The 23,993-nt window shown below is 34.4% G+C and overlaps 1 pseudogene; it reads left to right on the top strand.

The window, feature by feature from the left end:
• The first annotated feature begins 983 nt into the window (after nt 1-983).
• On the top strand, nt 984-20,589 carry LOC120189766 (annotated as a pseudogene).
• The last annotated feature ends 3,404 nt before the right edge of the window (nt 20,590-23,993 follow it).

The raw sequence follows: 23,993 nt of genomic DNA, 5'->3' as shown, positions 1-23,993 counted from the left end.
ATGGAAGGCTTTGACAAATGACATAGGTGGAAGTAAGTATTTATAGTGTTGAAGCCAATTGCTGGCTTCAAAAGAGTACAATATTGAAGGTAAAAACTATGCGTAATTTTTGAAATAAACTAAACGTTGTATTCAAGAACGTATTGCCGACTTAACATGAGACAATCAGATTATTTCTAGGATTGAACTTCATTGGATTATCTATGGAGTTGGTAGATGATTACAATATGTTAATAGAATTAATAATAGATGATGTATAAAAAGTTTAGGGTAAATTATGTGTTTAGTACCTAAACTCTCAATTTTGATCCGTTGTAGTACCTAAACTTTCAAATTTTTTCAAAATCATACCTGAAGTTTAATTTTTGCTTCATTTTAGCACTTGTCGTTAAAAACTTTAGTTTTTGTTTCATTTTAGTACCCCGTTCAAAATTTAACATGAAGTTTTGAAGAAAAAATTGAAAGTCTATGTACTAAAACGAACCAAAACTGATAGTTTAGGTACTAAACTCGTTAGGTTTTTAACGATGAGTACTAAAATGAAATTAAAACTAAACATAAAATATGGTTTTGAAAATATTGAAAGTTTAAGCACTAAAACAGATTAAAACTGATAGTTTAAGCACTACAAATGATAGTATTTGTTTTAGAAACCCAACCATTGGATAATAAACGCTTAAATATCCTGTAGTTACTGATGTTGGAACCTGAATTTTTTAGAGACAACAACTATCCTTTTATGCACAGAGATAACTTAATTCGTGATCATTTAAACTAGTTTAGATATCAAAGTGATGAAAATGGATAATTTTGAAGGTAAAATGAGTATTCAATCCTATTTACTATTAATCCTATTTACCTAGATTAATAAAAAAAACCATTCCGCATCCATTCATTCAATCCCATGCCAAAATTAGTGGTAAAATATAAGATTTTTACTGGCAAACAAATAATTGGAAGAGAAACCGTGGGGGGGGGGGGAAATGGCGTTATTGATATTTCTATTTCCACCATATCCTTTCGTGACTACAACGTCTATGGCAAGTGCTGGATTATCAGAATTTAGAGTAAAGAACGTTGAATATTCCAAGTTTTTCAACGTTGGTTCTAAAGCTTCCGATTCAGAAAAATTGAACAAGTTGACGCTTCCCAGCAGAATCGCCATGCCCATGCTTTATACACCAGCTTCTCTCGCTGGCCTTTCATCGTTTGCGATTTACCCAGAAGACAATCTCAGGTTTTTTTTTTTTTTTTTTTGCTCAAATCCGCCATTCTATTGATACGATCCAAACTAGCACCAACTTTCTCCATGACTTGATCACACCATGGATGTTATTCAAAGTTGTTTCTAAGGGAGTTCTTCCTTACCCTATCTTATATTATATCATTCATACATTCTATTCTATCATAAGCATGCATTCACATGTTAGTATAAATTATCATAATAATTCCATCCTATGCTTAGTTGATCACGTCTTTCATATCATTCAAATATATGCTATGATTACATATCATTTCTTAGGATATTATTATTACATGTTTCCATTTATCATTTATTATGAATACTATGTTATACGATATTCATGCATACATCTTGTAGACATCAATTTTTTCATTTAAATTTATTATTATTATTAAAATTATTATTATTAGTATTATTATTATAATTATTATTATTATTATTTATTATTAATATTAATATTATATATTATTATTATTTAATAAATAATTACAAAACCCGGAGCCCAATAATCAGGCCCGTTTTACACAACCAAAACCGGCCCAATCTAGTCTAGGCCTAGCAGAACCCTTTTAGGGTTTCCATCTCATCCTCAGCCGCCAGACGATCTCCACCGTTGGATCTGGCAAGATCCAACGGTCTAAAGTTTTACAACAAGAAACCCTAGGGTTATGATACCCTAGGGACCACGCGGCCGCCGCTGTCGCCACCACCTTCGTGCCGACGCCCATTGCCATGCCTCCACTGCCAAGTGACCCAACCAGCAGCTGCCAATGCCACTGCCAACGCTCCACCAATGCCACGCCCTCGCCAGAAGCCTCCAGAAGCTTTGCTGCCATGATAACAGCCGCACACGTCGCCTCTATGGTGAGTCACCAGCATAGCTTTGGTGACTCACCGAGCCTTACACCCTTGTAACCGGTCCGACGAGAGCCTCATCGAGGCTATAAAGCCATCACCTGCAAGACGAGAGAAGAGGCAGAAAACCGAGAGGAACACAACAGCAACAAAGATCGAGAGCAACCACAGTAAAGTCGAAAAACACAACAACCAGTATCAAAAATAAAATAAAAGAGAAGAGAGTGGAGTAGCTTACCCTTGTAGGAGTCTCCAAACCGCCGTGCAACTACAAAAAACCGAAGGTAAAAGCCTAGATCTAGGCCGAATGAGAGACTTTTAGGAATAAAAAGGCTCAAAATCGGAATAAGGAGAGTGAGACTTTTATTTTTGTGTATTTTGAGATTTTCCGGCCACCATAGTCGGTGGCCGGCGGCGGCCATCGACGCCGGAACAAGGTGGCCAACGGTGGCCAGTTTCCATCCGGCGAGGGAAACTTAGAGAGAAGCGAGAGAAAAAAATTTCTCTCGTTTGAGAGAGAGAAGGGAGAAAGGAGAATGAGAGAGCTGGCCCTTCGGGCCAGCCGTTTGGGGATTTATACCCCTCCTCAAACGACGTCGTTTTTGGGAGGGGTATATCTGTAATTTCACGCATGGCTAAACCCTTTCCGTAGCCATCCAAGTTTTATAATTATTCATTTTAGTCACTGAAATTAATTTCTGAACATTTTAATTCAGTCTTTGAATTTTATTTTATTATGTTTTAGTCCTTACCAGTATTAAATAATATATTTAGGATAAATATCACATTTAGTCCCTAATAATTTTAATATTTCTATTTTAATCACCTATTAAATAATTAATGGCTAATTATACTACTAGTATTTATATTTTATGATAATTCTAACCATGTCTCTTAAATATTTATATTTTATAATTTGATCATTAAATTTTATATAATCTTAATTTTAACCATAAGATTTATTATTTTTACATTTTAAGTTCATATATTTATGAATATGATCCAATAGTTTTAATATTATTACTTTTATTTTCTTTCATTTTAATTATTATTATTTTATTTTATTATTACTTTTGATATATGTTTAAATTATTATCTTCATGATTATTTTATTATTATTATTAAGTTATATAAATATATATATATCATATTTATTTATTTATTCTATTTGTTTATTAAATAAAAATCCTATTTATAAATTTAATTTTATAAATTACTTTTAAGAAAAATAAAACATATTTTGATATGTATTTATTTTTTAATATCTAAGAAAAGAGCTGTCTTAAAATACCTAGAAGTCCTTTTCTGATATTATTAAATAAATAAATGTCCTATTTTTATAAATCATATATTAATATATTTTAATTATTTTTAGATAAATGTTTTATTAACATTTATTTATTTATTAACATTAAGAAAGGAGCTGTCTTAAAGCAACTAGAAGCCATTTTCTGATATTTCTAAGTAAATAAATATCTTATTTATAAAAATAAAGATATATATTAATATATTTTCTTAAAATTATAATAATAAATTTAAATTAAATAGGATTATAAATTAAATATATTTTGAATTTTTAAATTTCTAATAATAGAGACAATTTATAATTAAAAAGTACCAATTCTGGGCGTTGTAGGGGTGCTAATCCTTCCCTAAACGTAACCGACCACGAATCCCTTTTTATTATTAAAAAGAACGAATTTTTAGTTAAAACGCAGATCAGTTCATCTTTTAACTGATGTTTTCTTAAAACTCTTTTAAAAGATAATTTTTAGGTATTCGACCTACCTAACCCAAAAGGTCGATGGCGACTCCCAAATTATTTTAAAAAACCATTTATTCACATCACTTTTCCCGCCGAGTAAATATTTCGTGCCCGGGCGAAAACCGGTTACGACAGCTTGGCGACTCCGCTGGGGATTGGTCAAACTTTAAAATCAATTATTAATTGTCTCTATTAATTAGAAAATTAAAAATTCATATATTTGATTTATAATTCTTTCTTTTCAAATTTTTTATTTACTTATTATTTTCATAGTATTTATATATTTTCTTATTAATATTTCATTATTTGCAAGTATTTTATTATTTATTTTTCTGTCAGAGGTTTGAACATTTCTCCTCACACACAACACTTGCATAACATAAAGCTCTATAATTGAGTTTGTCCCTTTTAAGTGGAAGTGAAAGCAACGTCTTCGTGAGAATTTATTCTCCGTGTCAGACCTAGCAAGTAACTTTCGGGGTTCATATGCTCTATGTCTTCGTGAGAATTTATTCTCCGTGTCAGGCATAGAGAAATGTATCCCCTCGAATTGAACTCGATCCACTTTAGTCTGTGATGGACTAGGATTGAGGGTTAACAGCCCAAGGGGGCATCAACAGGGACAGTTCGAGTACCTTTACTCCTAGAACTAAAAACTTGCATATAATAAACCCTAGAAATTCTCTTAATCTAAGACAATACTGAAACCATTTCCATAGGTATACACAAAGGAGAAATAAGTTTTAGTTTTTAATTTATTATTTTTTCTGAATAAATGCTTGCGAACTAAAAATCATACGGTTAGGTTAATTTTTCCTAACAAAACATGGAACTAGAAAGCATGAGGTTAAGATTTATACCTTGATAGATAGATTTTTTATTAGTAGGTACTAACTATTTTATTTTTTCTCATTTCTTTTTGTTTTCATTGCATGATCATAGCATAACCAAAAAGGTGTTTACTTGAAAGACTGTTCATCATATTGGAAAGAAATCGTAAATGGACAAAAAGTTCTATGATCAAACAAAATATGATGCGGCCAAGAAAAGACATCCTGAGGAAACTCCGATGATAGAAGAGAGCTATGCACCTAGAGATCATGTGTCCATTAAGGAGAAAGAGGAGATACGAGAAATAAGAGAGCAGATGTCCAAGATGATGGATAGAATATCTGTTTTGGCCAAAAGAGAAGAGATTCCTGCACAGAAAGAGAGAAAGCTTAATGAACATAATCCTGCAATCTCAAATATGCAAGGGACTTCTGATCCTAATCAATTGGAGAAGTTACAGACAATCATCATCCGTATTCACAAGTCATCTGGAGATACCAAAGAAATGATGACAATTGTAAAAGCTTCCAGAGAAGAGAAGAAATCATGTAACCTGAAATCATCGAAGTTTAGTATGCTCCCGATATCTAAAACTCAGGTTCAATGCAAGACAAAAGGCGATTCTCATGTTGATGCTATACCTATATCATATAAAGAGTTGTATGAAAAGTTACTTGAAGCACGAGAAGTGGATCCATATTATATAAAACCGTTCCAACCTCCGTATCCAAATTGGTATAACATCAACGTTCATTGTGAATATCATGCCGGAGCTCAAGGACATACCATCGAGAATTGTCTTGCCTTCAAACGCCGAGTCCACAGTCTTTTGGATCATGAAACCTTACAATTTATGGTAAATGATCGACCTAGTTTGGTAACCGAGGGTCCTGATAGATTAATACCAAAAGTCTTCAAAGGTAAGAATATCAGTAGGGGCGCCCAGAGAGAAGAAGATTTGCTGAGGTTTGAAGCTCAAATACGTCATTTGAAGATTGAAAACAATAAATTGAGCACCAAAATGGAAACCATACATGAAGATTTCCAGAAGGTCAGTCAAGCCTTTCAAAATGCTGGTATAGGAAACACCCCAGAAGAGTGGATAGCAGGGGTCACCAAACTGAAAAAAAGTTGCAACATACATGAAGATCTTGTCCAAAAACTTTTTGAACACAAATGTTCTCTCACAAGGGAAAATGAGCAACTCCGATAATTGACATAAGAGATGAAAGAACACCAGAATGTCATGGAAGAAGCTGCAGTCCAGACAAGCAATATGGCTCATAAGCTGATAAACTAACTTGGTTTTAGAGAAGAAAATAAGAAAGTTATTCCTTATATGTAAAGTGAGGACTAAAAGTTGTCCCCTACATGTAAAAGTTTTGTTTGATGTACCGAAACTTTTGTGTTCAATGAAATCTGTTCTAAGATGATCACTCTTGAGAAACACCTTTTCATACATGCATTTTCATTTTGCATCTTTGCATTTTTCATTTTGCATTCATACTTTTATGTTTGCCTTTGAAATGCACATTTTGCATTCTTATTTTTCCATTTATGCATTTTTCACATTTTTATTTAAAGTATTGTTATGTACTTTAATTATAAAAACATGTAAATAATTCATGAAAGGTTTTGTAACAGTAAAAACCAAGACCATTCATTTATATTACTATACTATCATCATGAAAACAATGGAGTAATCTTATAATGGACTACAAGACCAGTGGCCAGAACAATTGACAGGGTTACCTCATGATATAAGGAAAGAAGCGTCAGATTCAGTACCAGATGGATCAGATCAAATTATTCAGGGAATGGAATCTAATAAAGAAGAGATAACTGCTAAAGAGAAATTGTGCTATCAGATTGAAGAGTCAAGAAAGATAACATACCCTGGGGCATCCCACTCAAACCCAAAGAATAGCCTCATTAATTATTCACAATATGAGGAGAAAGTCAAGAGGACAGAGAAAGCAATCAGAAACATGAAAGATGTTAGTGCCCACCACAAAGAATTAGAAGCAAGAGAGCTCAGCTTGGTTCCAGATTTGATTATTCCCCATAAATTCAAAATGCCTGATTTTGAGAAATATGATGGCACCAGTTGTCCCTTAATCCATTTGAGAATGTTTTGCAGAAAAATGGAAGGATATTTGAGTTCTGATGATCTGTTAATTCACTCTTTCCATGATAGCCTTATTGGCCCAGCAGCAGTCTGGTACAATCAGTTGACCCAAGAACAGATCAAGAGATGGGTTGATCTAGCTGATGCATTTTTAGGACAATATCGGTATGTTAAAGGCATAGCTCCAACACGTATGGATCTTCGAAGAATAAAGAAGAAAACCAATGAAAGATTTCAAGAATATGCCTTAAGATGGAGAGGAGTGGCAGCACAAGTTCAACCTCCCATGTTAGAAGAGGAGATATCACATATGTTTCGTGATTCCATTTCCGCTCCTTTCTGCAAGTTAATGCAGGCAAACCCGACAAAGGAATTCGAGAATCTTATGATAAGTGGAAATTTAATTGAGAATGTAATCAGTGAAGAAAACTCAAAAGTCACATCCAGAAGCCTGACGGATCAAAAAGCTAAAGTTGGTAATGTGAATGAGTATCACCTCCAAAGTCCCCGTAATTGCAAAACAAAAGGAGCAAATAGTTGTTCGGATCGACCAAAGAAAGTCATGTGATCAATAAAAACTTTGGAAGTATTCCAAACTTCCATTTTAGACTTGTATCTTCATTTGGTTAAAGGTCAATACATCACACCAAGACCAACTAAAGTGACATCAAACCCTTTTTCTCATAGCTATGATCAACATAATGTTTGTAATTTCCACTTGGGGGTAAAGGGGCATTCTACAGGCAATTGTAGGCCACTGTTAAAAGAAATTGAGATGCTTGTTGACAAAGGGGTTTTGACACAAGAAATGATCAAGAAATGGGGGGCAAATAAAGAAAAGAACCCTGATCTTATTACATACCCAACATTATAGGAATAATGAGGCATGATGCATAAACAAGTGGAAGTGTTATCTACCACTATAGTACTTTTCTATTTTCAGCGTCCTGTTTAAACTTGTTTTTTGTTCCTTTCTACACCTTTTGTGCAATAAATAAATTTGTGTTGCTTTTAAGGTTATGAGCATTGAGTCAATTTTGTAATCTTGCAGTTCTTTGAATATCAACTGGATTAAGAAGTTCTTCATGATTAGAGTTATAATCTTTGACAGAATATCAGGATTGAAAACCAGAAAAACAAGGACCATTGACCTTACCTCAGAAGAAATACACCCAAACACTATCCTATTACAAATATGAGATAGCCTACTCCTATTGAAATAAATTACACAAAGGCTTGGTATTTATATATAGGAGCGTTGGTGCATCATTGATGTATTACATTACAAAACCGACTAGAGTATTTTTCTATTGATAACGTTCAATGATGAACGTAATCTTCACAAATAGGTAAATCTAGTTTAAGTCAGTTGCTTGAGAATTGAATTCTAACAAAGAGATTTTTTGAATTCCACCAAAACACCTAGACTATAACAGGTTCTTCTTAACAAGCTTAAGAAATTGGATTTGAACACCCATGTTATATTATTATACAATAAAGTTTGAGTTGTCCCTCTAGAGCAATTGGTTAATCGCCCTGGCTTTATGGATAATATTCAGCTAGTCTATTATACTATTATATGCAATAAAATTGTCCCTCTAGAGCAATTGGTTAATCGCCCCAGCTTTATGGATAAGTTTCAATTAACCTGATAAAAGTGATTATTATATACAATAAAACTGAATTCAGCTAGCCAAAATGGCAAATGTGTTAAACAAATGGACTAAGGGAGTTGTGAAACACCTGTTATAGTCGACTTCACACTAGCACTCAGAAATTTCATTTTTAGACCGATATTTTTGCACTACTTTGATTGGATGAATCTAAATGAAAGATTCCAAAGAATTGAAATAGAAGAATTCTAGAAGGTCTAGTGATTGGCAATCCTAGTTGCGTCATTTTGTACGCATCCGGTTAAAATACCAAGTCCTTAAAGTGAGGTATGTGACAAAGTTCACAAAGAGATAGAGAGGAGTGACATCTTAAATAGATGTAAACATAGAAAATAGGAAAGCCATCCTGAAATCAAACCAAATCTTGATACTTGTCAAAGAATTATAATTCTCAAACATTACAGAGTTGTTGATTCTTTTGATATTCTTTGAATTCATTCTTATGATTTGATTATATTGTGAACTTGAAAGGGGTAATACTTTACAAAATTCTTTCATTCTTCAATAGAGAAAGGAGAAAAAAAACATTTTCAAACAGGACAGTCTCAAATGAGGAAGGTCTTTGAAACAATTGTTGCTTGTTCTACCTCTGTTGTAGAAAAAGAATGAACGAGGCCAGAATAATGAAGCACTTCACATTTTTGAAAGCAAGTGGTCTGAGAAGCCAGAAAGTCTGGAGAATTGAACTTGTGACACTCTCCTATGACATTATTAGCAGCTCATCAAGAAAGATTATCGTTTATCTCATGTTGAGGTCGATAAGCATCACCAGACAAATTATTTTTCCCAACCATCAATTCATGTTCTCTAGAAGATTACATCATAGAGCCATGAAGAAGTCACTACCTGCACTCTGGTTATACCGTGATGCTGGCTCAAGTCTTGATACATCATTACTGCTTCTTCTATGCCGATCACTTTCTTTGTCAAAATGATATCCATTATGTCATTCAGAAGATTGTTGAATTTGAATTTGAGGACTTATGGCACAAAATAAGACGTTGGAACAAATTCTACATTTATATGCCGTACAGGATTCCAAAAGTTTAGATAACCAGTTTTACCATCAATTAAATCTTTCCATGGTTAGGGAAGAGTGGGATATGACAGTGTGTATTTTGGAGCAGCAGAAGAGACAGTCAATGTGGCAGTCATTGCAAGGAAATGCACCAAAAAAAATCGTCTAGCTCATCCTGATGATGTTTATTTCTTCCAGTAAGGTTGTTACATGGGATGCCATCGACAACAAGGTTGAATCCGCCAAATCTACTCATCAATTGCTCCAATCAATCATCATTCAGTTCTTGCACATCTATTTTCAAAGATATGCCAAGATAGTAAAAGACGGCCTCTGCATCACTGATCCCAGAAAGAGACAGGACATTGATACCACCGGGGAACATGTCTCTAGCAGATCCTCCTCCTCATGTATGGTTTTTAGGGAAACCTAGAAGCATTTTCACCTCATCAGGTTCAAGTGGAGCAACTTTATTCCTTCCAACCCATACTAGATTCCATTTTCGGCATTCATCAAGAATATACTTATGGACACTCGAAGATGGCTCATCATCACAAGCTTCAAGAACCTTGCGGATCCTTTCTGTCAATTTGGCACTTCCTGTACATGTTTATAAACAGTTCAACATTGTTCTTGGATCCCAGGAAGGCCATCATTTCTTTGTCAATGGAAAAATATCATGTATAGTGCATGGAGAAAACAAGAAATCTGTTCTCAATTGACAGATTATGAATATAGCCCCTTTTCAGTATAGCAGCATGAAAATGCTTTGAATCTACAAATTCTGGCTCTACATCGAATAAGTATTGTGATATTCCAGTCCAAACATTAACTGGAACAAGTGCCACGTTCTCGTAGTATAAATAAGGAGATCCAATAGCATCTTCTGGAAGTGTTCTTTGAGTTATCTAATCTGGTTTGGTATAAACCCCAAAACCAATCATTGGATTTAAAAGATGAATTTGCTCATAGTAGAAATAAGGAGATCCAATAGCATCTTCTGGAAGTGTTCTTTGAGTTATCTGATCTGATTTGGTATGAACCCTAAAACCAATCATTGGAATTGAAAGATGAATTGCATGATCGTCTTCATTAAGAAGCTTCTTTTCAAGCTTCCTCTGCTTCTTCCTTTTCAAAAATCATAGCCCGAGTTTCGCCTTTGGTTGTAATTGGGGTCATTGCATAATGACTTCCTATCTTCTCCTGAAAGAAGTGCGTCAGCAGCCTTAGCCATTTGAGCAGCACATATAAAATCTGTCAACTCTGTAAGTGATGAATCTGGACCACATCTCTCCATGGCTATTGAAGCCTCAGCCTCTGAGAATCTCATTTTTGTCAAGTATAACATTTTACTTTCCTCATCAGAATCAGAATTCAGGATTTCCTCGGTATCAGAAAAAAAACTATCAATATCTGTGAAATCATCCTAAAAAATCACTTCATAATCAGATGAGTTGTTAGCAGAATCAACATGTTGCATGGGTGCAGATTTTTGATGAGCCTGTACCACTGTATATGTAATCTTGCCATTGCATCAGATTACTATTCGCATAAATTGGTTTCTCTCCCACAGAAAAGTATATTTCAGAGATGACCTTCACTGAAAGATGATAAGCCACTGTGTCAACCTGGAATGAATGATTGAATACTTCTAAAGTTTATGACAACATAAAGAGAATTTCTCCAGTTACTTGACAACATTGCTGTTCAGTAACACCAGAATGAGAGTATTCAAGATAAACAGATTTGGGGCATGAATAAAACCACAAGTACAACAGTGTATTGTCAAAATTAGACCTCGTGGGGATCATGATATTCAAGTCAAACAGACATTGAGAGTCAACCATAAGCAGAATATTGGGGCATATCGAAAGCCCATTTAAGACAGAAATGTTTCATGTGGAACATCTTGAGGACCCATTTCAACCAGAAATAGAATATTGGGGCATTTTGAAGGCTCATAACAATATGAATATTTGGGCATTTTGAAGGTTCATCTCAATAAGAAGTAATGTTGAGCATACTTTTAGCATATGTATCAGCAAATGTTGAGGCATTTTAAAGGTTCCTTCAGACAGATCCATGTGGGGCATTTTGAAGGCTCAGATTAACAAGAAGCAAATGTTGGGGCATGCTGAAACCCCATTTCAATCAGAATCAAAAATGTTGATATATTTTGAACGCTCATATTAGCAAATGTTGGGGAATGTTGAAGGCCCATATCATCCTGTGTCAAGATCATTGATTTGAACAAATATTTCCAAAGAGACAGAAAGATATGAAGAATGAAAATGGTGAAACAGTGACAGTCGAGCTGACTATACATAATTGCTTCGTTCATCAGGCAGTTACATTATGATCATGTTGTTGAACAAATGTTTACTCAACAAGTATGTTTTCAAATACCTAATCTTCTTAATCGTATGTCACATGATAGTATGTTCTTTGTTAAGCTACATTACGGTTGCATGAATAAAGATGATCCCCAGGCAGACTACTCGATCCAGGGATCAGTTCCTCAAGATCTCAGCTTTGAATTTTGTATTCTGTGTGTCGGTGACAATTGAAAATATTTCTTTGAGATTCCTGGCAGTTAGTTTCAACCATACTATTGGGATTATGAAGCTGTTTTTCACATCAGTTTTTTACTTGATGACAATGAAGAGAGAAGCTCGACTTACATATATTAACATTTCTCGTTGTTACTGGGGTCATTATTGTTAGCCATGCTGAACTGAGTTTTTATCTATTTTGGGTTATCACGTGCGTTTTATCCCCAGCAGCAAGAATTTCATGAACCTTTTTCTGTACATTGATCCTACAGTTGATGTGTTTCTACTTCCTACAAAGATCATTATAGAAGAAAACGTGATCAGTATCACATTTGTCTTTTCCCGAGATGATATCAAGATCAGTTAGTGTCTCCTATTCAATTCGACACCAGCATATCTTGTGAATTTGACCAACTTTTTGGTCATACCAACATTACACTTGAATCCCCACTGAGTTTTTGTTCTCAAATGGTCTTGTGACATCATACAAAAACTTTGAACACCATGCAAAGAGCAGAAGCCACATGAGATGATGAATGTATTGACAAATGTTTTAAGAACCTGCTATTCTGATGTTGAACCAATGTTACGATCATATGGTTTCCATTTATTGATCCAAGATGAAATCTGTCTTCTTCAACCCCAAGATTAGAAGTAAGATATAATGAAGATTTCTTTCCACATAAGGGAGAGCTGAAATTTTAACAACAAGAAACTATTTGAACGACAGGTTGTGGTTAATCATCTCGACATGATATGGTTCAAGTTGCCTTGTTTGAGAACCAATTAAATGTGGAGACATGAAAGGAATTTGAATAAATCTTCCTTATGATGTGTTTCAAGAGTCAAATCAGAATAGGCTCTACTCCCCTAATTAATCCCCGCTGAGTCACATATCTACATCTACACTCTTCAAAGATGATAGATTCTCTTTTTAAAGATGATAGATTCTCTTTTCAAAGATAAAAGCTTTATGGGATTTCTACACAAGTCCAAGCAAATAAAGTTGGTTTTATCTAAGACAAAATGGGGCATCAGGGTCATAATTTTGACTACGACAAGAGTTCCACAAGTGAAACATTTCTTCTAAGACTTAAATGAAGCAAAGAAGGCACCACGATACAAGTTGATCAGATGATTCTGTAGAAATGCAAGCTTGATAGCATAAGTTTCTACACTGATATCTAGAGGTAACCCTGGCAATAAATGATGAAGTGAAGGAAGACCAAGTTCACCACTTTGAAGTCAAATGAAGATTGCATCAACATTCATGCATTCATAAGAACATCATTTGCACAATAGACAATGCATTACATGGATATATCTGAGTGCATTCAAACATGAAGTTTTACAGATCTTCGGAAGAACAAGAAGATTCATGGTAAGAAATACCTTACAAGAAGAAGGTATTCAAAACCGTAAATACAGGAATCACGCAAACATCTGAAGAATAGATGGACATAATCCACAAAAATGAGCATTATCTTGAGATTGGGGCATGTTACCCAATCAACATGATGTTTCCAAAAAAAAAACATAATGAGAAAACGATTTTCATAGTTTCTCATTTTATCTTTTCTAAAATGAAATTGTTGAAAAGTAAGAAAACAATTTTCTTAGTTTTTTTACTTAGTAAACTATTTCCAACAACCTTATCTTGAGATTACGGCATGTTACCCAATCAACATGTTATTTTGAAAAATAATGAGAAAACGATTTCCATAGTTTCTCATTCAATCTTTTCTAAAAATGAAATTGTTGAAAAATAATGAGAAAACTATTTCCTTAGTTTTTTTTTTTTGCTTAATAAACTATTTCCCACATCTGTAAGTCCTACAGCGCATGATGTTTCCAAAAAGCCTTCGGGAGCTTTTTGATGTTTTCAAAGCCTTAGGGTCATCTGTAAGTCCTGCAGTGCATGATGTTTCCAAAAAGCCTTCAGGAGCTTTTTGATGTTTTCAAAGCCTTAGGGTCATCTGTAAGTCCTTCAGTGCATGATGTTTCCAAAAAGCCTTCGGGAGCTTTTTGATGTTTTCAAAGCCTTAGGGTCATCTATAAGTCCTTCAGTGCATGATGTTTCCAAAAAGCCTTCGGGAGCTTTTTGATGTTTTCAAAACCTTAGGGTCATCTGTAAGTCCTGCAGTGCATGATGTTTCCAAAAAGCCTTTGGGAGCTTTTTGATGTTTTCAAAACCTTAGGGTCATCTGTAAGTCCTTCAGTGCATGATGTTTCCAAAAAGCCTTCGGGAGCTTTTTGATGTTTTCAAAGCCTTAGGGTCATCTGTAAGTCCTTCAGTGCATGATGTTTCCAAAAAGCCTTCGGGAACTTTTTGATGTTTCAAAGCCTTAGGGTCATCTGTAAGTCCTGCAGTGCATGATGTTTCCAAAAAGCCTTCGGGAGCTTTTTGATGTTTTCAAAGCCTTAGGGTCATCTGTAAGTCCTTCAGTGCATGATGTTTCCAAAAAGCCTTCGGGAGCTTTTTGATGTTTTCAAAACCTTAGGGTCATCTGTAAGTCCTGCAGTGCATGATGTTTCCAAAAAGCCTTTGGGAGCTTTTTGATGTTTTCAAAACCTTAGGGTCATCTGTAAGTCCTTCAGTGCATGATGTTTCCAAAAAGCCTTCGGGAGCTTTTTGATGTTTTCAAAGCCTTAGGGTCATCTGTAAGTCCTTCAGTGCATGATGTTTCCAAAAAGCCTTCGGGAACTTTTTGATGTTTCAAAGCCTTAGGGTCATCTGTAAGTCCTGCAGTGCATGATGTTTCCAAAAAGCCTTTGGGAGCTTTTTGATGTTTTCAAAGCCTTAGGGTCATCTGTAAGTCCTTCAGTGCATGATGTTTCCAAAAAGCCTTCGGAAACTTTTTGATGTTTCAAAACCTTAAGGTCATCTGTAAGTCCTGCAGTGCATGATGTTTCTAAAAAGCCTTCGGGAGCTTTTTGATGTTTTCAAAGCCTTAGGGTCATCTGTAAGTCCTTCAGTGCATGATGTTTCCAAAAGGCCTTCGGGAGCTTTTTGATGTTTTCAAAACCTTAGGGTCATCTGTAAGTCCTGCAGTGCATGATGTTTCCAAAAAGCCTTTGGGAGCTTTTTGATGTTTTCAAAACCTTAGGGTCATCTGTAAGTCCTTCAGTGCATGATGTTTCCAAAAAGCCTTCGGGAGCTTTTTGATGTTTTAAAACCTTAGGGTCATCTATAAGTTCTTCAGTGCATGATGTTTCCAAAAAGCCTTCGGGAGCTTTTTGATGTTTTCAAAAACCTTCGGGTTATCTGTAAGCCCTTCAGTGCATGATGTTTTCAACATTTCCATCCTGCTCAAAAGAAGCCAAATGAAAAAATTATTGTCTTTTTCGTCTTTGCTCTATTCTTGTTAACACAAGGATGAGCAAAGAGGGGCAGCTGTAGACATCAATTTTTTCATTTAAATTTATTATTATTATTAAAATTATTATTATTAGTATTATTATTATAATTATTATTATTATTATTATTATTATTATTATTAATATTAATATTACATATTATTATTATTTAATAAATAATTACAAAACCCGGAGCCCAATAATCTGGCCCGTTTTACATAACCAAAACCGGCCCAATCTAGTCCAGGCCTAGCAGAACCCTTTTAGGGTTTCCATCTCATCCCCAACCGCGAGATGATCTCCACCATTGGATCTGGCAAGATCCAACGGTCTAAAGTTTTACAACAAGAAACCCTTGGGTTATGATACCCTAGGGACCACGCGGCCGCCGCTGTCGCCACCACCTCCGTGCCGACGCCCATTGCCACGCCTCCACTGCCAAGTGACCCAACCAGCAGCTGCCAATGCCACTGCCAATGCTCCACCAATGCCACGCCCTCGCCAGAAGCCTCCAGAAGCTTTGCTGCCATGATAACAGCCGCACACGTCGCCTCTATGGTGAGTCACCAGCATAGCTTATGTGACTCACCGAGCCTTACACCCTTGTAACCGGTCCGACGAGATCCTCATCGAGCTATAAATCCATCACCTGCAAGACGAGAGAAGAGGCAGAAAACCGAGAGGAACACAACAGCAACAAAGATCGAGAGCAACCACAGTAAAGTCGAAAAACACAACAACCAGTATCAAAAATAAAAAGAGAAGAGAGTGGAGCAGCTTACCCTTGTAGGATTCTCCAAACCGCCGTGCAACTACCAAAAACCGAAGGTAAAAGCCTAGATCTAGGCCGAATGAGAGACTTTTAGGAATAAAAAGGCTCAAAATCGGAATAAGGAGAGTGAGACTTTTATTTTTGTGTATTTTGAGATTTTCCGGCCACCATAGTCGGTGGCCGGCGGCGGCCATCGACGCCGGAACAAGGTGGCTAGTTTCCCTCCGGCGAGGGAAACTTAGAGAGAAGCGAGAGAAAAAAATTTCTCTCGTTTGAGAGAGAGAAGGGAGAAAGGAGAATGAGAGAGCTGGCCCTTCGGGCCAGCCGTTTGGGGATTTATACCCCTCCTCAAACGACGTCATTTTGGGAGGGGTATATCTGTAATTTTGCGCATGGCTAAACCCTTTCCGTAGCCATCCAAGTTTTATAATTATTCATTTTAGTCACTGAAATTAATTTCTGAACATTTTAATTCAGTCTTTGAATTTTATTTTATTATGTTTTAGTCCTTACCAGTATTAAATAATATATTTAGGATAAATATCACATTTAGTCCCTAATAATTTTAATATTTCTATTTTAATCACCTATAATAATTAATGGCTAATTATACTACTAGTATTTATATTTTATGATAATTCTAACCATGTCTCTTAAATATTTATATTTTATAATTTGATCATTAAATTTTATATAATCTTAATTTTAACCATAAGTTTTATTATTTTTACATTTTAAGTTCATATATTTATGAATATGATCCAATAGTTTTAATATTATTACTTTTATTTTCTTTCATTTTAATTATTATTATTTTATTTTATTATTACTTTTGATATATGTTTAAATTATTATCTTCATGATTATTTTATTATTATTATTAAGTTATATAAATATATATATCATATTTATTTATTTATTCTATTTGTTTATTAAATAAAAATCCTATTTATAAATTTAATTTTATAAATTACTTTTAAGAAAAAAAAACATATTTTGATATGTATTTATTTTAATATCTAAGAAAAGAGCTGTCTTAAAATACCTAGAAGTCCTTTTCTGATATTATTAAATAAATAAATGTCCTATTTTTAAAATCATATATTAATATATTTTAATTATTTTTAGATAAATGTTTTATTAACATTTATTTATTTATTAATATTAAGAAAGGAGATGTCTTAAAGCAACTAGAAGCCCTTTTCTGATATTTCTAAGTAAATAAATATCTTATTTAAAAAATAAAGATATATATTAATATATTTTCTTAAAATTATAATAATAAATTTAAATTAAATAGGATTATAAATTAAATATATTTTGAATTTTTAAATTTCTAATAATAGAGACAATTTATAATTAAAAAGTACCAATTCTGGGCGTTGTAGGGGTGCTAATCCTTCCCTAAACGTAACCGACCACGAATCCCTTTTTATTATTAAAAAGAACGAATTTTTGGTTAAAACACATATCAGTTCATCTTTTAACTGATGTTTTCTTAAAACTCTTTTAAAAGATAATTTTTAGGTATTCGACCTACCTAACCCAAAAGGCCGATGGCGACTCCCAAATTATTTTAAAAAACCATTTATTCACATCACTTTTCCCGCCGAGTAAATATTTCGTGCCCGGGCGAAAACCGGTTACGACACATCTTTTTATTATTTGATGCACAATGTTATTTCAAAGAACGATAAGTATGTTAGATTAGCCTTGCATCCATTTAAGCATGATTTATCACATTTATATAATGGCAGCATACTTATCATTTATTTTATTAGCTTATATGCATTCATTTTATTAGCTTATATGCATTCATTTTAGCTCTTAAGCTTTAAACATTAGCTAACACATATTATATGATATTATATGTAGCTCATAACATGCAACCATAGCTCACAAGACCATGATCAAGCACGACAACAAGGTATTTAGCTCATACAATCTCAATGCCAATAAATTACCTTGTTTTCTTGCACATATAGGTACATTGGATCATGAAAAACGTTGGGGCAGCTTGGTGGAGCATTTGGAAGTCATATTCAGGTCACAAACAGCTCACAAAGAACATGGCAACTCGTGGAACACTAAGGAAAGATCAACTCAGCTGGAGAAGCTCAAGGCCAGCTAATCTCAGCTAGTTGGACTATTTGAAGCTAAGTTGCTAAAAGTCATAGCTGAATGTGATGTTATGAAGCTTGCAAGGTCTCAGCTAGGAAGCCCATTCACAACCAGCCCCTTGCTTACTAGCTAGCTACTCACTCAAGCAAGCTTAGAGGAAGACCCATGCACACCCAAGATGATGCACATGACCAGCCTTCATCCTATGCACAAGGCTGCACCACAAGGTTCCCTAGAATACCTATGTGCGTGCCATATGACCAGCAACCATGTGCCTTGCATGTGGTCTCATTTAGGCGCCAAGATGATGGGCCACCTATCCATTCGGCCAAGCATCACTTCCTCTCCAAATTTGGCCCCAACTTGAAAGGATACAAGTGCCATCGGCCATGAGACATGTTCCTGCATTTCAACCGAACCATCACCTATTTATTCATGTTAATTATATATTAAATTATGTCTTTTTAGGAAGGTACAAGGGTTGGATGAACCATCATGTACCTATTCGGCCAAGTCCCTTCAAAAACTATAAATAGGCTTTCCTATTTCATTTGTAATCAGACCTTTTTTCATCATTTAAAGTGAGATATTTCTCTTTACTTAAGTCCTTGTCATTTTTATTGACTTATCAAGTAATTGATTACTTGTGCCGTCAACCCCTTCCCTTTGATACTTGTAGTTCCTATCTCTATATAGATAGTGGGTCCAAGTCCTTGTTACCACCCCTTAGAAAGGATTTGTAAAACTGGGTCTTTGCTCTCTATAGCACTAGTTCCTTCCTTGGTCATTTCTAAGATACTATCCTCTTCAACCTTCCATTGTTTCATCAACCATACCATAGCCATAACAATCATCTTCCGCTACCATCTCTTTTTTCTTAAATAGCCTACCATTTCACCTTTACATCTACCACCAAACCATCTATTTGAACAATTCACTTATGCATGTTGTTTTGCTTCCTTCCTAGATCCGCAATCAATTGAAAAGGTGGAATTACCTTACATCATCCATCCATTTCTTCAAGAGAGTTTTCTAGGTAATTCGAGTCTCCTCTCGTAGATCATAGATCAAGTTGGGGAAATATTAAGGGTAAAATACACAAATGGTCCCTGACTATAGGGCTTTATTTTGTTGAGTAATCTGAAAATTAAAAGTTACAAAATGATCCCCAACTCATAGCTTTATTGAATCCTCGACTATCATAAGTTACAAAATAGTCACCTGACTATTCATATATTTCAAACTTATATGTTTCCGTTAAAAAAAATTAATGACTGCTTGAGATAGACGTTAACATGCTGAATATGATATGATAAAATTATATTTTATTGTTCCCCTAACTATGAATTTCATACTTAATTAGTCATTAAAACTTTTGAGCATTCCAATTTCATCCTCAAACTATAACCCTCATTTTCAGTTGGTCCTCAAAATTTTAACTCTTGCAATTCCATCTCTAAATTCATTGAAATATGTAATTAGTTTCAACTATAGTTAACCTAAGTTTATTTTTAAAACATATAATAATGTAATTTGGCCTAATGGTTTTACTAACAAGGGATGTGATTAGTATATATGTATCATTTGAGATGAAATTGAAATGTTCAAAAAGTTTGGGGATTAATTTGGAATGAAGGTCAATGTTTAGTAATGGAATTGAAATGCTCAAAAGTTTAAGGACTAATTTAGAATGACAGTCGTAGTTTAAAGATGAAATTAGAATTTTTAAAAATTTAAGAACAAATTTAGAATCATTATCTTAATTTGAGAATATATGATACAATTAACTCTCTTTTTTCAGTCATGTTTTGTTCATAAATACTGTGGGGAAATGGGTGTGGAAACAATGATGACAATACTTTCAAGTTATTTCATTTCCATTACGCTCATGATCTTCAACCAACACTTAACAACGGGGCTTCAAGAGCCTGAGATTGATCTGAAGACCCCTGGGATTCTCTTGTTTTTCACAGGGATCACTGGCAATCTCTACCATCATTTCCTTCTTTGTAAACTGAGAAACGAAGGCGGTAGCAAAGAATACAGGATCCCAAAGGGGGTTTGTTCGGATTCGTGGTTTGCCCTCACTACTTGTTCGACGTTTTGGGGTTCTGTGGATTTGCTTTCATTTCCCAGGCTTTGTTTTCGTTTGCATATGCCATGGGAACTACCTGTTACTTGCTGGGCAGAAGTTATTCCACTAGGAGATGGTACCTTTCAAAGTTTGAAGATTTTCCCTACAATGTTAAGTCCATGATTCCATTTTTGTTTTAAATTCATGATAGATTAGATTTTTTTCATATTAGAATTGATCTTTGGATGTTAAACAGATATTGAGATAGAAATTCATATTCGGTACGTTTATTATGTGAGTGCGAACGAAAATGAAAGCTTCGAGTCCGGATATCATAACGTACTTTTTTTATCAAAGATATTATTATTATTAGGATAAACTACACCACATAACATTGAACTTTACATGTTGTATCATTTATGCCACTAAACTTTCTATTTTTTCAATTATAGCACAGAACTTTGATTTTCGTTTCAATTATACCACTGGGCCATTAAATCGTTAATAGCCGGATCAAAACGACGTCGTTTTGGTTAGATGTCTACATCAACAGCCATAAGCCACGTCACCGTGTCATTAACGATTTAACGGTATAGTGGTATAATTGAAACGAAAGTCAAAGTTCAGTGGTATAAACGATGCAACACCTAAAATTCAGTGGCATCTGATGTAGTTTACCCTTATTATTATTAGTGAGAGATTCGCATTGAATTCTGTGATATATTGTTTTATTTCTATTTTGATCATTTTTCGTTAGATTTGATAATTGACGTAACAAAAATGATAGTATAATATGATATAATTTTAGTCTCCAAAACATACACATTCTATCAAATTAGAATTAATTTAAAATAATTTAATAATTTTAAATATTTAAAAATCTTACTCCCACTTTGTCATTTTTTTTGTCCATTGTTGACTAAATTCATAGTTTCAAGAAGTTAATTTGACAACATGCTAAGTCATATAAAACAAGAAAAATGATAAAATTACGACAAAAAATGATTGGTAGATTTAATATATTTGTTTTGATGTGAAAAAAAATGATAAATGTTTAAAAAAGAAAATATATGTTGTTATTATTGACTTTTTTTAATAATACATTTTGAAAAGATAAATTTAAAAATCAAAAGGGATAAATTTAGTGAGACAAAATGTGTATTAATTTGATCCTCAATTTAATATGAAATACTTTGATAAATTATTAATTTATTATTAATTCATTAATCTAATAATAATTTGTCGTAATTTAAAAGTCAAAAAGGTAAAAAAAAATGATAAAAATAAAATCATGATCTTCTTTTACTAATCTAAAGGTGATTGATTATAAGGTAGCATTTATTTGAAATACTCTCAATCCATTTGACAATGAACGTTCAATAGGTAACATCCTAATGTCTTCTCAAATCCAAAACCATAAAATTTGGAGATTTATTCCGAAATTCCTAATTTGATTTTGATGACCAAATTACAATTAATGTAAAGTTGTAGACTTTTCTAACAATATAAGAAATTAAGGGACTAACCCAGTAATTTACCCATTTTAATTAGAACTCAACTCGATTTCTATTTAACTAGCGTTCGCACCTTATTTCCCTTTTCCCCTCTTCTTTGTTTCACACTCGTCGTTCTCTAACTTTCTCCCCGTCGTTGCTCAATTTGTCAAGGTAAGGTCATCGGTTCTATGGTCGATCGCGTCGTTGTTCCTTGCCTAGTCTTCAATCGTCGCGGGTCTTCTCTCGATAAGCAAAATCGAGACCGATCTCCACTTTACTTTGTCGCTGGTTCGGCTGTCGTGAGGTCGGGGGCTGCATGCGAGGAGGCCAATCGGCCAGGTGCGGGCTGAACAACACCCTGGTTTGACATGAGGGCCCTCTGACGCCCTTGTTATTGCCCTCTACCGCCCCTCTATTGCCTTGTCGCTACTATTGTTCTTCTCTCATCGTCAGATGCTCTAATTATAGTAGAATCAGCCTGCCATCAATAAACCGACAGTCTTATATTCGAGTTAAACCCTACTGCTTTAGAACCGATAATAATTATAAATACCTTTTCATCTTCATTTCATCGAACATATTCGGGAAAGTGTTGATTTGAGATTTGATACAAAAACCATATTTTGGTTGAGATATTAACTCAGAAACGGAATTACTGCCTCATCCGTCGTTACCGCCTCACTTTGAACCGACTCGATTTACAAGGATTGATTGTGAGTGTCAGTTGATACATTGGTTTTAGTTATGGTTTTGATATTAAATTTGGTTAATAAATTATTATTAAATTATTTTGTAAGAGATGATTCAATCCGACTCACTGTTAGAGTTGACTGTCGGAATCGTCACATTTACCATTAGAGTTATTTTGTTGAGGTGTCTTTGTCTAGAGCTATAATTTTTGAATTATTTGGGCTTTTTTATCCCACTGACACCGTTTATTTTTATTTTTACTTTTCTAACACCGTTCGACCAATATTTCCAAAACTAGCACCCTTTCTGCTGAGTTGGCAAAGGCGCGTCCCCGGGGGCGTGCTTTACCCGTGTTTTCGCTGAGTTGGATGCCACGTGTGAAAGGCGCGTCCCCGGGGACGCGCCTTTGCCATATCAGCAGACACGTGTGGAAGGCGCATCCCGGGGACGCGCCTTCCATTAAATGTCATTAATGCCCCCATCGTTTTTCCTAACTACCCCTCCTCCTCCCCTATATAAACCCCCTCAACCCTCACTCATTCTTCACACCAAAATCATCTTCTCCTCTCTTATATAACTCAAATTCTCCAACTATTTGAGTTTTAAATTTGTTATTAGTGGTAAGAAATTTATTTTATGTTAGTATTTTTTTAAATAGTTATTATTTTTTATATTAATATATTTATGTAAATATTATTTATTATTAAAATAATATTTATATAATATTATTTATTTAGAATTATTAATTTTTTTGCTAATTATATTGTTTGTCTACAGTTATAATGGAAAACGAAATGCTGTTGCGATTGGATAATTATCATATCTCCAGACATTTTAGCGATATGGTAATATTTTTTATAATTAATGTTAATATTTAAATTTATTTTTATTTTAAAGTTATTATGAATTTATATTAATTTTTACTTTTTATAATATATATTATTTAGGATGCTGATCGTATTTTAGAAACTTTTATTAAAAATCCACGTATACCGACACCGGAACGTATTTTGCCATATTTGGCTTCTGCTGGGTTCGGGTATATTGCAACAATTATAGGCGGTTGCAAACTCGAACCTGTCCTAATTTCTGCACTGATTGAGAGGTGGAGGCCCGAGACACACACTTTTCACCTTCCATGTGGAGAGGCAACAATTACGTTGGAGGATGTCTCTATGCATCTGGGGCTTCCCGTCGACGGAAATATGATGTGTGGTATGGCGGATGGTGATTGGCAATCAATGTGCATTGATTATCTTGGAGCTGCTCCGCCAGAGTTTAATGGAGGTAGAATAGCTTTATCTTGGTTGAAAGCTAATTTTGAGGTTTTAAATGAAAATGCTTCAGGATCAAGCAAAGGCATGTGCTCGGGCATATATTCTACAAATAATTGGAGGAATATTGATGCCCGACAAATC

This window comes from Hibiscus syriacus, unplaced genomic scaffold (assembly GCF_006381635.1).
Source record: "Hibiscus syriacus cultivar Baekdansim isolate YM2019G1 unplaced genomic scaffold, ASM638163v2 tig00116959_pilon, whole genome shotgun sequence".
NCBI lineage: Eukaryota > Viridiplantae > Streptophyta > Magnoliopsida > Malvales > Malvaceae > Hibiscus > Hibiscus syriacus.
The sequence above is the reverse complement of the archived record's forward strand: the minus strand, read 5'-3'. Positions and strand labels throughout refer to the sequence as shown.